This window comes from Ischnura elegans, chromosome 3 (genome assembly GCF_921293095.1).
Source record: "Ischnura elegans chromosome 3, ioIscEleg1.1, whole genome shotgun sequence".
In the NCBI taxonomy this organism is placed as follows: domain Eukaryota; kingdom Metazoa; phylum Arthropoda; class Insecta; order Odonata; family Coenagrionidae; genus Ischnura; species Ischnura elegans.
The window spans coordinates 118,975,593-118,989,280 of record NC_060248.1 but is presented as its reverse complement, the minus strand read 5'-3'; positions in this window follow the sequence as shown (position 1 = coordinate 118,989,280).

Here is a 13,688-nt window from a genome sequence, read left to right as displayed (position 1 = left end):
TCCCTTGAGATGATATGCTTATGCCAGTTTAAGATAGGCAGGGAGTGTTAGTGGACGTGTGGTTCCAGACGTCTAATTGGAAATCGTCGTAACTTGGATCACACAATGGCCAGATATCAATATATTTTCATAAGCTCCCTCCTCTCAAGGACTACCATTTCGATCATCATAACAGGGCTGATCCGACGGACCTTTGGCCTTTCCGATTATCTCCCCGCTGATAACAGCAGTGAAATGGTGAAAAACATGGAAGAAATGTTCACGGATCCCTGGCCTAAGGATGGATACATGTACTCTCCAGGATGGCTGTATTTCTGGATTTTTGTCGTCTTCGTGATTGCATCGATTTTGGTTTGGTGTTGTTTTTGCGTTACTGAATTGATAACTATCGAATAGGATCTCTGGTCCGAACAAACCGGAGCCAGATGTCTCCACCGTCGAAAGAGAGAGGGCCAAAAGCAATACTATATGGCCTTATGGGAGCGAGCGAGCCTGGTCAGACCTATCAACTTCAGTAGAAAGATGAAGGTGACGTTGACTTTGATTCTCCAGTAAGGCATGCTTTATACGTGACGTTTGAATGAATTTGCAGAAAATTTCTATCCTTACATTGGTGTGATTCGTGTCAGGATGTCATCATATCCCGGGAAATATTTTCCCTGACCACAACCAGTGGACATCCTTTCTCAAAGACAGCAGTGGAGGGAATTTTGAAATGTTCCCTAGATATGATATCCTTATACCAGTTAAAGATAGGCAGGGAGTGTTAGTGGACGTGTGGTTCCAGACGTCTACTTGGAAATCGTCGTAACTTGGATCACACAATGGCCAGACATCAATATGTTTTCATAAGCTGCCTCCTCTCAAGGACTACCATTTCGATCATCATAACAGGTCTGATCCGACAGACCTATGGCTTTCCGATTATCTCCCCGCTGATAACAGCAGTGCAATGGTGAAAAACATGGAAGAAATGTTCACGGATCCCTGGCCTAAGGATGGATACATGTCCTCTCCAGGATGGCTGTATTTCTGGATTTTTGTCGTCTTCGTGATTGCATCGATTTTGGTTTGGTGTTGTTTTTACGTTACTAAATTGATAACTATCGAACAGGATCTCTGGTCCGAACAAACCGGAGCCAGATGTCTCCACCGTCGAAAGAGAGAGGGCCAAAAGCAATACTATATGGCCTTATGGGAGCGAGCGAGCCTGGTCAGACCTATCAACTTCAGTAGAAAGATGAAGGTGACGTTGACTTTGATTCTCCAGTAAGGCATGCTTTATGCGTGACGTTTGAATGAATTTGCAGGAAATTTCTATCCTTACATAGGTGTGATTCGTGTCAGGATGTCATCATATCCCGGGAAATATTCTCCCTGACCACAACCAGTGGACATCCTTTCTCAAAGACAGCAGTGAAGGGAATTTTGAAATGTTCCCTAGAGATGATATTCTTATGCCAGTTAAAGATAGGCAGGGAGTGTTAGTGGACGTGTGGTTCCAGACGTCTACTTGGAAATCGTCGTAACTTGGATCACACAATGGCCAGACATCAATATATTTTCATAAGCTGCCTCCTCTCAAGGACTACCATTTCGATCATCATAACAGGGCTGATCCGTCAGACCTATGGCTTTCCGATTATCTCCCCGCTGATAACAGCAGTGCAATGGTGAAAAACATGGAAGAAATGTTCACGGATCCCTGGCCTAAGGATGGATACATGTCCTCTCCAGGATGGCTGTATCTCTGGATTTTTGTCGTCTTCGTGATTGCATCGATTTTGGTTTGGTGTTGTTTTTGCGTTGCTGAAGTGATAACTATCGAACAGGATCTCTGGTCCGAACAAACCGGAGCCAGATGTCTCCACCGTCGAAAGAGAGAGGGCCAAAAGCAATACTATATGGCCTTATGGGAGCGAGCGAGCCTGGTCAGACCTATCAACTTCAGTAGAAAGATGAAGGTGACGTTGACTTTGATTCTCCAGTAAGGCATGCTTTATACGTGACGTTTGAATGAATTTGCAGGAAATTTCTATCCTTACATTGGTGTGATTCGTGTCAGGATGTCATCATATCCCGGGAAATATTTTCCCTGACCACAACCAGTGGACATCCTTTCTCAAAGGCAGCAGTGGAGGGAATTTTGAAATGTTCCCTAGAGATGATATCCTTATGCCACTTAAAGATAGGCAGGGACTGTTAGTGGACGTGTGGTTCCAGACGTCTACTTGGAAATCGTCGTAACTTGGATCACACAATGGACAGCATTAAAATATATTTTCATAAGCTCCCTCCTCTCAAGGACTACCATTTCGATCATCATAACAGGGCTGATCCGACAGACCTTTGGCATTTCCGATTATCTCCCCGCTGAAAACAGCAGTGCAATGGTGAAAAACATGGAAGAAATGTTCACGGATCCCTGGCCTAAGGATGGATACATGTCCTCTCCAGGATGGCTGTATCTCTGTATATTTGTCGTCTTCGTGATTGCATCGATTTTGGTTTGGTTTTGTTTTTGCGTTACTGAATTGACAACTATCGAACAGGATCTCTGGTCCGAACAAACCGGAGCCAGATGTCTCCACCGTCGAAAGAGAGATAGAGAGAGGGCCAAAAGCAATACCATATGGCCTTATGGGAGGTACCGAGGCCTGGTCAGACCTATCAACTTCAGTAGAAAGATGGAGGTGACGTTGACTTTGATTCTCCAGTAAGGCATGCTTTATACGTGACGTTTGAATGAATTTGCAGGAAATTTCTATCCTTACATAGGTGTGATTCGTGTCAGCATGTCATCATGTCCCGGGAAATATTTTCCCTGACCACAACCAGTGGACATCCTTTCTCAAAGGCAGCAGTGGAGGGAATTTTGAAATGTTCCCTAGAGATGATATCCTTATGCCAGTTAAAGATAGGCAGGGAGTGTTAGTGGACGTGTGGTTCCAGACATCTACTTGGAAATCGTCGTAACTTGGATCACACAATAGCCAGACATCAATATATTTTCATAAATTCCCTCCTCTCCAGGACTACCATTTCGATCATCATAACAGGGCTGATCCGACGGACCTATGGCCTTACCGATTATCTCCCCCCTGATTACAGCAGTGCAATGGTGTAAAACATGGAAGAAATGTTCACGGATCCCTGGCCTAAGGATGGATACATGTCCTCTCCAGGATGGCTGTATCTCTGGATATTTGTCGTCTTCGTGATTGCATCGATTTTGGTTTGGTTTTGTTTTTGCGTTACTGAAATGATAACTATCGAACAGGATCTCTGGTCCGAAAAAACAGGAGCCAGATGTCTCCACCGTCGAAAGAGAGATAAAGAGAGGGCCAAAAGCAGTACTATATGGCCTTATGGGAGCGAGCGAGGCCTGGTCAGACCTATCAACTTCAGTAGAAAGATGAAGGTGACGTTGACTTTTATTTTCCAGGAAGGCATGCTTTATGCGTCACGATTGAATGTATTTGCAAGAAATTTCTATCCTTACATAGGTGTGATTCGTGTCAGGATGTCATCATATCCCGGGAAATATTTTCCCTGACCACAACCAGTGGACAACCTTTCTCAAAGGCAGCAGTGGAGGGAATTTTGAAATGTTCCCTTGAGATGATATCCTTATGCCAGTTAAAGATAGGCAGGGAGTGTTAGTGGACGTGTGGTTCCAGACGTCTAATTGGAAATCGTCGTAACTTGGATCACACAATGGCCAGATATCAATATATTTTCATAAGCTCCCTCCTCTCAAGGACTACCATTTCGATCATCATAACAGGGCTGATCCGATGGACCTTTGGCCTTTCCGATTATCTCCCCGCTGATAACAGCAGTGAAATGGTGAAAAACATGGAAGAAATGTTCACGGATCCCTGGCCTAAGGATGGATACATGTCCTCTCCAGGATGGCTGTATTTCTGGATTTTTGTCGTCTTCGTGATTGCATCGATTTTGGTTTGGTGTTGTTTTTGCGTTGCTGAAGTGATAACTATCGAATAGGATCTCTGGTCCGAACAAACCGGAGCCAGATGTCTCCACCGTCGAAAGAGAGAGGGCCAAAAGCAATACTATATGGCCTTATGGGAGCGAGCGAGCCTGGTCAGACCTATCAACTTCAGTAGAAAGATGAAGGTGACGTTGACTTTGATTCTCCAGTAAGGCATGCTTTATACGTGACGTTTGAATGAATTTGCAGGAAATTTCTATCCTTACATTGGTGTGATTCGTGTCAGGACGTCATCATATCCCGGGAAATATTTTCCCTGACCACAACCAGTGGACATCCTTTCTCAAAGGCAGCAGTGGAGGGAATTTTGAAATGTTCCCTAGAGATGATATCCTTATGCCACTTAAAGATAGGCAGGGACTGTTAGTGGACGTGTGGTTCCAGACGTCTACTTGGAAATCGTCGTAACTTGGATCACACAATGGCCAGACATCAATATATTTTCATAAGCTCCCTCCTCTCAATCACTACCATTTCGATCATCATAACAGGGCTGATCCGTCAGACCTATGGCTTTCCGATTATCTCCCCGCTGTCAACAGCAGTGCAATGGTGAAAAACATGGAAGAAATGTTCACGGATCCCTGGCCTAAGGATGGACACATTCCTCTCCAGGATGGCTGTATCTCTGGATTTTTGTCGTCTTCGTGATTGCATCGATTTTGGTTTGGTGTTGTTTTTGCGTTGCTGAAGTGATAACTATCGAACAGGATCTCTGGTCCGAACAAACCGGAGCCAGATGTCTCCACCGTCGAAAGAGAGAGGGCCAAAAGCAATACTATATGGCCTTATGGGAGCGAGCGAGCCTGGTCAGACCTATCAACTTCAGTAGAAAGATGAAGGTGACGTTGACTTTGATTCTCCAGTAAGGCATGCTTTATACGTGACGTTTGAATGAATTTGCAGGAAATTTCTATCCTTACATTGGTGTGATTCGTGTCAGGATGTCATCATATCCCGGGAAATATTTTCCCTGACCACAACCAGTGGACATCCTTTCTCAAAGGCAGCAGTGGAGGGAATTTTGAAATGTTCCCTAGAGATGATATCCTTATGCCACTTAAAGATAGGCAGGGACTGTTAGTGGACGTGTGGTTCCAGACGTCTACTTGGAAATCGTCGTAACTTGGATCACACAATGGCCAGACATCAATATATTTTCATAAGCTGCCTCCTCTCAAGGACTACCATTTCGATCATCATAACAGGGCTGATCCGTCAGACCTATGGCTTTCCGATTATCTCCCCGCTGATAACAGCAGTGCAATGGTGAAAAACATGGAAGAAATGTTCACGGATCCCTGGCCTAAGGATGGATACATGTCCTCTCCAGGATGGCTGTATCTCTGTATATTTGTCGTCTTCGTGATTGCGTCGATTTTGGTTTGATTTTGTTTTTGCGTTACTGAATTGACAACTATCGAACAGGATCTCTGGTCCGAACAAACCGGAGCCAGATGTCTCCACCGTCGAAAGAGAGATAGAGAGAGGGCCAAAAGCAATACCATATGGCCTTATGGGAGGTACCGAGGCCTGGTCAGACCTATCAACTTCAGTAGAAAGATGGAGGTGACGTTGACTTTGATTCTCCAGTAAGGCATGCTTTATACGTGACGTTGTAACATGCCATCTGGATCAGCTGATTGTGAGTGGCTTATCCACTGGGGCCTGACTCAATTGCCTTGACCAGCCGTTGACCCATTCCACCGCCCCAGGACTACTGAGGCCACAGTAGTCCTACTTGACAACGATTCCTCCCCCTCCCTTTCTCTTATGTAAGAGAGCGAACTGAGTACGTGCAGGAAGGAGGTCCGCCGGCCAGCCGTAAGTGCTGGGTAGGAGCTCCACCCAGGCCAGAGGCGAGTATACAGGGAACAGCTGTTCCCTGCGTGTAGGTAGGCGTGGAGGACTTCGGCACCGGCAATGAACGAGGCAGGTTGGGTACTGTGAGGTCCAACCACGCTTCCGCCGGTAATCGCACTGCAGGAAGTTCACCCGTATAGGCAGCAAGCCGATCTCAATTACGGTAAGAGAACATACCCTCGCCTCCCTCTATCTACTGATTTTCACATTCCCGGGTTGAGCACTGGACTGAGACGGGTTTCTCTGATTTGATTCCAGGGTTTTTGTTCTGGGGTTTTAGTTTAAATTCCCTGATTTCCCGGATCTTGCATAAGTGGCACACGAATCCTCTCCTGTGCCTGTTGGACGAGCATGCTTATGCTCACCAAAGCCACGCTCCGCTGGAGTGTCCTATTGGGACCAGACTGCGTTCTGCAGACGAACGCTAAAGAAAGCGGTACTGCCATTCAGTGGTTTAAATGTGCGAGGCATGCGTATGTGTTACTCTAAGTTTTCAAGATTTACTTATGAGTTCTTCTAATGTGTGGTGACTTTCAGATTGAACATTCATATGTTCATTAAGGTTATGCTCAATCGGAGCATACTGTGGAGATTTGCAAGCGTTCATTTGCTTGAACGTTACCAAGGCCATGTTGGCACAGTTGTCTATTGTTTTACATGTGTGTGTAGATCACATAAGTGACCTTATTTGTTAAGTATAATTAGAGAGTACGAATTATTAGTACGCCAAGTTTTGCTACGCTGTTAATGATATATATGTTACGTAACTATTCTTTTGCTGAATATTTGTTAATGATTACTTTCACTGATTCATTTATTTTGATCTTCATTTGTTCAAGAATTGTAATAAACTTGTCGTATATTGTATGGAGCTTATTTTTCTTCTCACGCAACCCGGCTACTTCGGTGCGAGTTCATGGGATGACAATCGCGAGGTTGTCTGGCGCCCTATAAAAATTCCCCGTGAATGAGCACCCACCCCCTGAGTCTGCCGTGCAGCCGTGGAAATGGTAGGTAATCCCGAAGGGATTACGTCGTGGCATTTGGCGCCCAACGTGGGGCTGTGCAGATTAACGTTCTTAATATTTCTTTTGCTAGTTTGAAAGTTGAGTCACTGCGTCAGAGATTAATGAGCTCCATTTTTTATATCTTTATGCTGTTGTTGGTTAATAGTGTTCATTATATTTGTGTGTGAATTCTTTCTTATCATAATTAGTGTTATTAATTATTTATTTGTTTCATTTAAGTGTTGTTTGAAAAATAAGGAGAGCAACTTGATGTGTTCCAGTGGTGATATAGAGGGTTTTTCACATGGCACATGGATGACCTCTGAATGGCAGATTTTATCAAGGGGATTGGAAATTCGTCCTGATTGGTAAGTCCTGGAATCTTTTTTGTGGGATCTGGTTTCTTTTCGGTGCTCAGCCAAAATGGAAGTTAATCGCTTGACTAAAGACGAAGTGATTTACGAGATAGAATCCCGAGGAGGATCTGCTGATCATGATAGTGGAATAGATACTTTGAGAACTGTTTTAAGGGAACTATTAAGAGATGTGAAACAGGAAGAATTATCCAGAGTTAGTAAAAAGTTTGATATAGAATCAGAATTTTCAATTATCGGTGCAAAACTTGACATAGTTAGAAAAGCAATACAAGATATTAAGGGAGGTGGAGATACTGCATCCAAAAGGGTAAAAACTTTATTGTTTCACTTGAATAATAGGTTCAATAATATTTTTGCCATGTGTCAAGGTGAGTTTAAAAAGAAAGGGAAAGAGATTTGTCGTGATCTAAAGGAATTAAGTGCATTATTTCGGTCATTAGGTGAGGGAATAGAATTTCAAACTCCGGAAATTCTTGATTTGTCTTCCTCTTCGGAAGTCGATAATTTATGTGATAATGTCATTCCAGGTGAAGGAAGAGATTGTTCAGATCAAACTAGATCTTATAAGGGATCACAGATGCATAAGTGGAAAGTTATATTCAGAGGTGATGGTACGGAGAGTGTCAATGCATTTATAATTAGAGTAGAAGAATTGGCGATGGCTCGTGGAGTATCTGATTATCAATTACTTCTTGGAGCTGTGGAATTATTTGAGGATAAAGCACTTCATTGGTTTAGATCGATTAGAAGGGAAGTTACTAGTTGGAAAGAACTTAAGATAATGCTTCGCTCGGAATTTCTCCCTTTAGATTTTGAAGAGAATTTGTTACAGGAAATTAAGAATAGGAAACAGGGAACTAGGGAATCAGTGGGAACATTTGTGGCCTGTATGCTTGGTCTTTATGAGAGACTAGGTAAAGAAATAGGAGAGGAGGAGAAATTAAGTCAAATTAAGAGAAATTTGTCTCCTTATTATATGGAAAGATTATCTCTACAACCAATATTATCCATTAGACAGTTGAAAGCCATTGGAAAGGAGGTGGAATTATATAAGTCTAGGATAGAACAGTATGAGGCGACAAGGAATATTAGAATGAAGTCTTTGGAACCAGACTTAGCATATAAGCATACCGCTCTTTCTAATATCCCATCGAGACCTTTTGTGCATTCGGTTCATACAGAGGGTACCAGTATGCAGTGTTGGAATTGCAACAAATTAGGACATAGATTCACTGAGTGTAGGCTCTCTCCTCAGTTATTTTGTCATCGATGTGGGTTTAAAAATAAATTAACTAGAGATTGTCCAAGGTGTTCTCGATCAGGCAATAAGAATAACGTACGTTCAGGGACGTCAGTTCCGGGAAACTAAGAAGGGAGTCAGTAAAGGGACAGACTGCCTCCGAAAGTCATACAGTCCCCTTTTCCGTGAATTCAGATTCATTAAAGTTGAAATTTCAGAAAGATACTAGAGCCTACTTGCCTATAAAGATTTATGGCATAAAATTCTATGGATTATTAGATTCTGGGGCTACGCATTCTATAGTAGGACGTTCGGGTTGGAATTCCTTGATCAGATTAAAGGTTTTGTTGGAACGTCCTAAGAATAAGTTGATTCGAGTGGCAAATGGTGAAGAATGTCGTGTTAAGGGAATTGTGAAATTGCCTGTTGAAGTAGATGGAGTCACCCGAATATGTGAATTTTTAGTAGTTCCTGAGATAGAGCATGAACTTATATTAGGAGTAGATTTTTGGCAGTTGATGGGTCTTATACCAAATATGGTACGGGGTACATGTGAATTGATCAACCCTTTATCTTTGAGCACACTAGAAGCGATAACCCCTAGGAGAAATTTAGATCCAAAACAGGAACAACAATTAGAAAAGTTAATTAATCAATTTCGCAGAACTTTAGGAAAGAAGAAGATTGGATGCACCACTTTGGTGGAACATAAGATAGACACCGGTGATGCGAAACCAATTAAACAACGTTACTACTCATATTCTCCCAAAATGCTCGAGATTTTACATGAAGGAGTTGATGAACTAGCGAAACAAGACATAGTTGAGAGGTCAACTAGTCCCTGGTCTTCACCCGTTTTATTAATCAGAAAACCAGACAATTCCTATAGATGGGTTGTGGATCTGAGAGAGATAAATAAGGTTTCGAAATCAGACGCTTATCCTTTACCAAAGGTTGATGATATCCTATGTCAATTACGGGAAGCTAAGTATTTGAGCTCACTGGATATTAAATCGGCATTCTTTCAGATACCATTAGAAAGGAAAAGTAGAGAGAAAACAGCTTTTGTAATCCCAGGCAAGGGATTGTTTCATTTTAAGAGAATGCCACAGGGTTTAAATACGTCTCCTGCTACTTGGCAGCGACTAATGGATACTGTAATGGGAGAAGATTTAAAGCCCAATGTATTTTGTTATTTGGACGATGTAATAATAGTGACATCTACATTTGAGCATCATATTGAACTTTTGTATACTGTGTTAGATCGATTAGTAAAGGCTAATTTAACCCTGAACTTAGAAAAGTGTTGTTTTTGCCGGAGGGAATTAAAGTATTTAGGATATGTAGTTAATGAGAAAGGTCTTCAAGTGAACCCAGATAAGGTTAAGGCTATAACGGAATTTCCCCGTCCGACTAGCATTACTGAACTTAAGAGATTCATTGGGTTAGCTTCTTGGTACCGGAAATTTATTGATAAATTTTCCAGCATCATGCAACCGCTCCACAACCTCACTTCAAAGAGGAATAAATTCGAGTGGACGGACGATTGTACTCAAGCCTTCAATACTATAAAAGATAAATTAATCTCAGCTCCTGTGCTATCTTGTCCTGATTTTTCGAAGGAATTTGTTTTGCATTGTGACGCAAGCAGCCAAGGTCTTGGCGCAATTTTATCTCAAGAAGGGAAAGTAATCACTTTCATCAGTAGATCTACGACTAGGGCTGAAAAGAACTATAGTGCCACAGAATTAGAGTGTTTATCGGTATTATGGGCAATTGAAAAACTGCGAGGTTATCTCGAGGGTTACGAATTTACCGTGATAACTGATCACGCCAGTTTAATTTGGCTAAACAATTTGAAGGATCCAAGAGGAAGGTTAGGTAGATGGGCAGTACGGATGCAACAATATAGATTTAAGTTAGTGCACAGAAAAGGGAAGGAACATGCAGCCCCTGATGCGCTATCAAGGAATCCGTTACCTTTCGATGGGATTAACTTGGATTTAATTGATGTATTGGGTAAGAGTGAAGATAGTTGGTACGAAAAACTATCAAAAGCAATATCAGATAATCCTGAGGGTTATCCTAATTTTAAGCTGGAAGATTACCAGATTCTTAAAAATATTACCAATAAAGTACCACCAATACATACGTCAGTAAAACCTTCTCATCATATTCACAGTTAACCACTTTCCATTTTTAGTAATCTTGAAGGATTCGGAGGCAATGGGGTTGATGAGGAAAGGGCTGACCTGCGTATTACTCTGCATGTGGTACAAGACCTCCCAAGCCATCATTGCGTTTGATTGTACCGCACCATCAAATAAATTTGAGGTTGTAGACACAACAAGCATTGGCGAGTGTTCCACTAATGTGACCAGGTATCAGGAGACCACACAACATATCCAGCTATTGCAAGCTAAGGACATCGACGAGGCAATAGTCTACCAGTGCCTGGTGAAAGTGAAGGCACTTGTCTTCCACTGTGGGATGCACTCTCATGCATCACAAGTGAGAGGAGGGGTCCTTGAATACCTAGAACCATTGTCCTACGCTGAATGCAAAACTGCCTACCTCGAAAAACAATTACGTCTTGGAGGCAAAACGTACGGGCACCTCAAGAGAGATGGTGAGACGGTAGTAAGCACTGTACTTGCAGGTGAAGTGAACCTCGACAGTAAGTGTCAAGGAGTGAGCTATAACCATGCAGGCACTCAATGGGAGGATGTTGTCGTCCAAGGCTCGATTTCGATCAGAATTTACCGGTATGCAGGGAAGGTCTTCCGACTAGACAATAAGATCAAACTAAGATCAGGGGTCGAATGTCCCTACAAGGATTTCTCCTGTACCGATGCTGACTTGGGCTTTTGCTACTGGGCGGAGTCAGAAGAAAAATCTTGTAAGGCAAGTAAATATGAAACCTTGTACACAGGTAAGGCCATCATGCAGACAAGCCTTGTAGAAGGTGTGCAGAAGACGATATATTCCGTCAGAACCAAGGACAATATCTTTGCATTGATGGCTCTCGAACCTACTGAACTGTGCGGACATGATGGATTTACAACTGAACATCCCAAGTTGTTTATTGTCCCCATAGGAGAAGACAAGCCCAAGTTCCCTGCAGGCACACTCTCTGCCGAAGCTGTCAACCTGTTCGCATATATGAACGCCAAATTCGTATACCTAGAGCGTCATTTGCAAGGCCAGCTCGAGTCCTTATATAGAAATATCTTAGAGCAGAGGTGTCAAACAGCTAAACAGCTTTTGCACACCACACTAGCCTTGTCCCGATTGTCTCCTGTAGAGTTTGCATACGCATTGCGACGGAAACCCGGGTTTACAGCGATAGCTATGGGAGAAGTCCTGTATTTGATAGAGTGTAAGGCAGTTGATGTTACTGTGAGAGAAACATCACGGTGCTACCAGGAGCTGCCTGTAACATATCGGAACGAGAGTAGATTCATGACTCCACGGCATCACTTACTTTCAGATACAGGGACAGAGATCGCCTGCTCTGGGATTATGCATCCAAATTTTAGATTGCAAGGAAAGTGGTATGCACAAACCCCCACATTAGTGTCAACATCTACTCCTAACGTCCTCCCCGCTGACACAATGAATAACTGGAGGTACCACCCTGCAGGTGAACTTATTCATGGAGGGATTTATAGTCAATCGGATCTCGATGCGTTTAGTCGATTCCTAATGAACCCAACTAAGCGAGACGCAGTAATCAGTAATGTAGCCAGCGTGCTGTCAGGAGATGACTTGGATATGTCGAGGATGAGAATTGATAAACTCATGACTAGTGATCGTATGAAAGAGGCAGTAAAATCATACCTAAGTAATCTTTGGGGAGGATTTACACTCTTCGGGGAGGTGGTCTCAGGTGTGTTGGGGATCTATATGTTTGTGCGAGTAATCAAGTTTTTGATAGATACTATCTTGCATGGGATAACACTATACCCGATCTACGGTTGTAGTTTGTATCTGGTCGGAGCACTATGGGATGCTATCACGTTATGTCTCTTAAGGTATCCATCATTTGGCAAAGAGCAGAGAGGAGAAAAGGATATTGCGGGATTATTGCCTGTGACAGATGTTGAGCAACCAACAGCCCCTGGTGATACAATCTCTCCGGTAGCTGTACCGCGCATATATCCATCCGCTGAGTGCTACTAAAACTCGAAGTCCGACCATATAATAGTTCTATAAATCAGACTGTTCTCTAAACATTTTCTTTAAAAAAAAAAAAAAAAAAAAAAAAAAAAAAAAATTTCAAAAAAAAAAAAAAAAAAAAAATGCCACGACGTAATCCCTTCGGGATTACCTACCATTTCCACGGCTGCACGGCAGACTCAGGGGGTGGGTGCTCATTCACGGGGAATTTTTATAGGGCGCCAGACAACCTCGCGATTGTCATCCCATGAACTCGCACCGAAGTAGCCGGGTTGCGTGAGAAGAAAAATAAGCTCCATACAATATACGACAAGTTTATTACAATTCTTGAACAAATGAAGATCAAAATAAATGAATCAGTGAAAGTAATCATTAACAAATATTCAGCAAAAGAATAGTTACGTAACATATATATCATTAACAGCGTAGCAAAACTTGGCGTACTAATAATTCGTACTCTCTAATTATACTTAACAAATAAGGTCACTTATGTGATCTACACACACATGTAAAACAATAGACAACTGTGCCAACATGGCCTTGGTAACGTTCAAGCAAATGAACGCTTGCAAATCTCCACAGTATGCTCCGATTGAGCATAACCTTAATGAACATATGAATGTTCAATCTGAAAGTCACCACACATTAGAAGAACTCATAAGTAAATCTTGAAAACTTAGAGTAACACATACGCATGCCTCGCACATTTAAACCACTGAATGGCAGTACCGCTTTCTTTAGCGTTCGTCTGCAGAACGCAGTCTGGTCCCAATAGGACACTCCAGCGGAGCGTGGCTTTGGTGAGCATAAGCATGCTCGTCCAACAGGCACAGGAGAGGATTCGTGTGCCACTTATGCAAGATCCGGGAAATCAGGGAATTTAAACTAAAACCCCAGAACAAAAACCCTGGAATCAAATCAGAGAAACCCGTCTCAGTCCAGTGCTCAACCCGGGAATGTGAAAATCAGTAGATAGAGGGAGGCGAGGGTATGTTCTCTTACCGTAA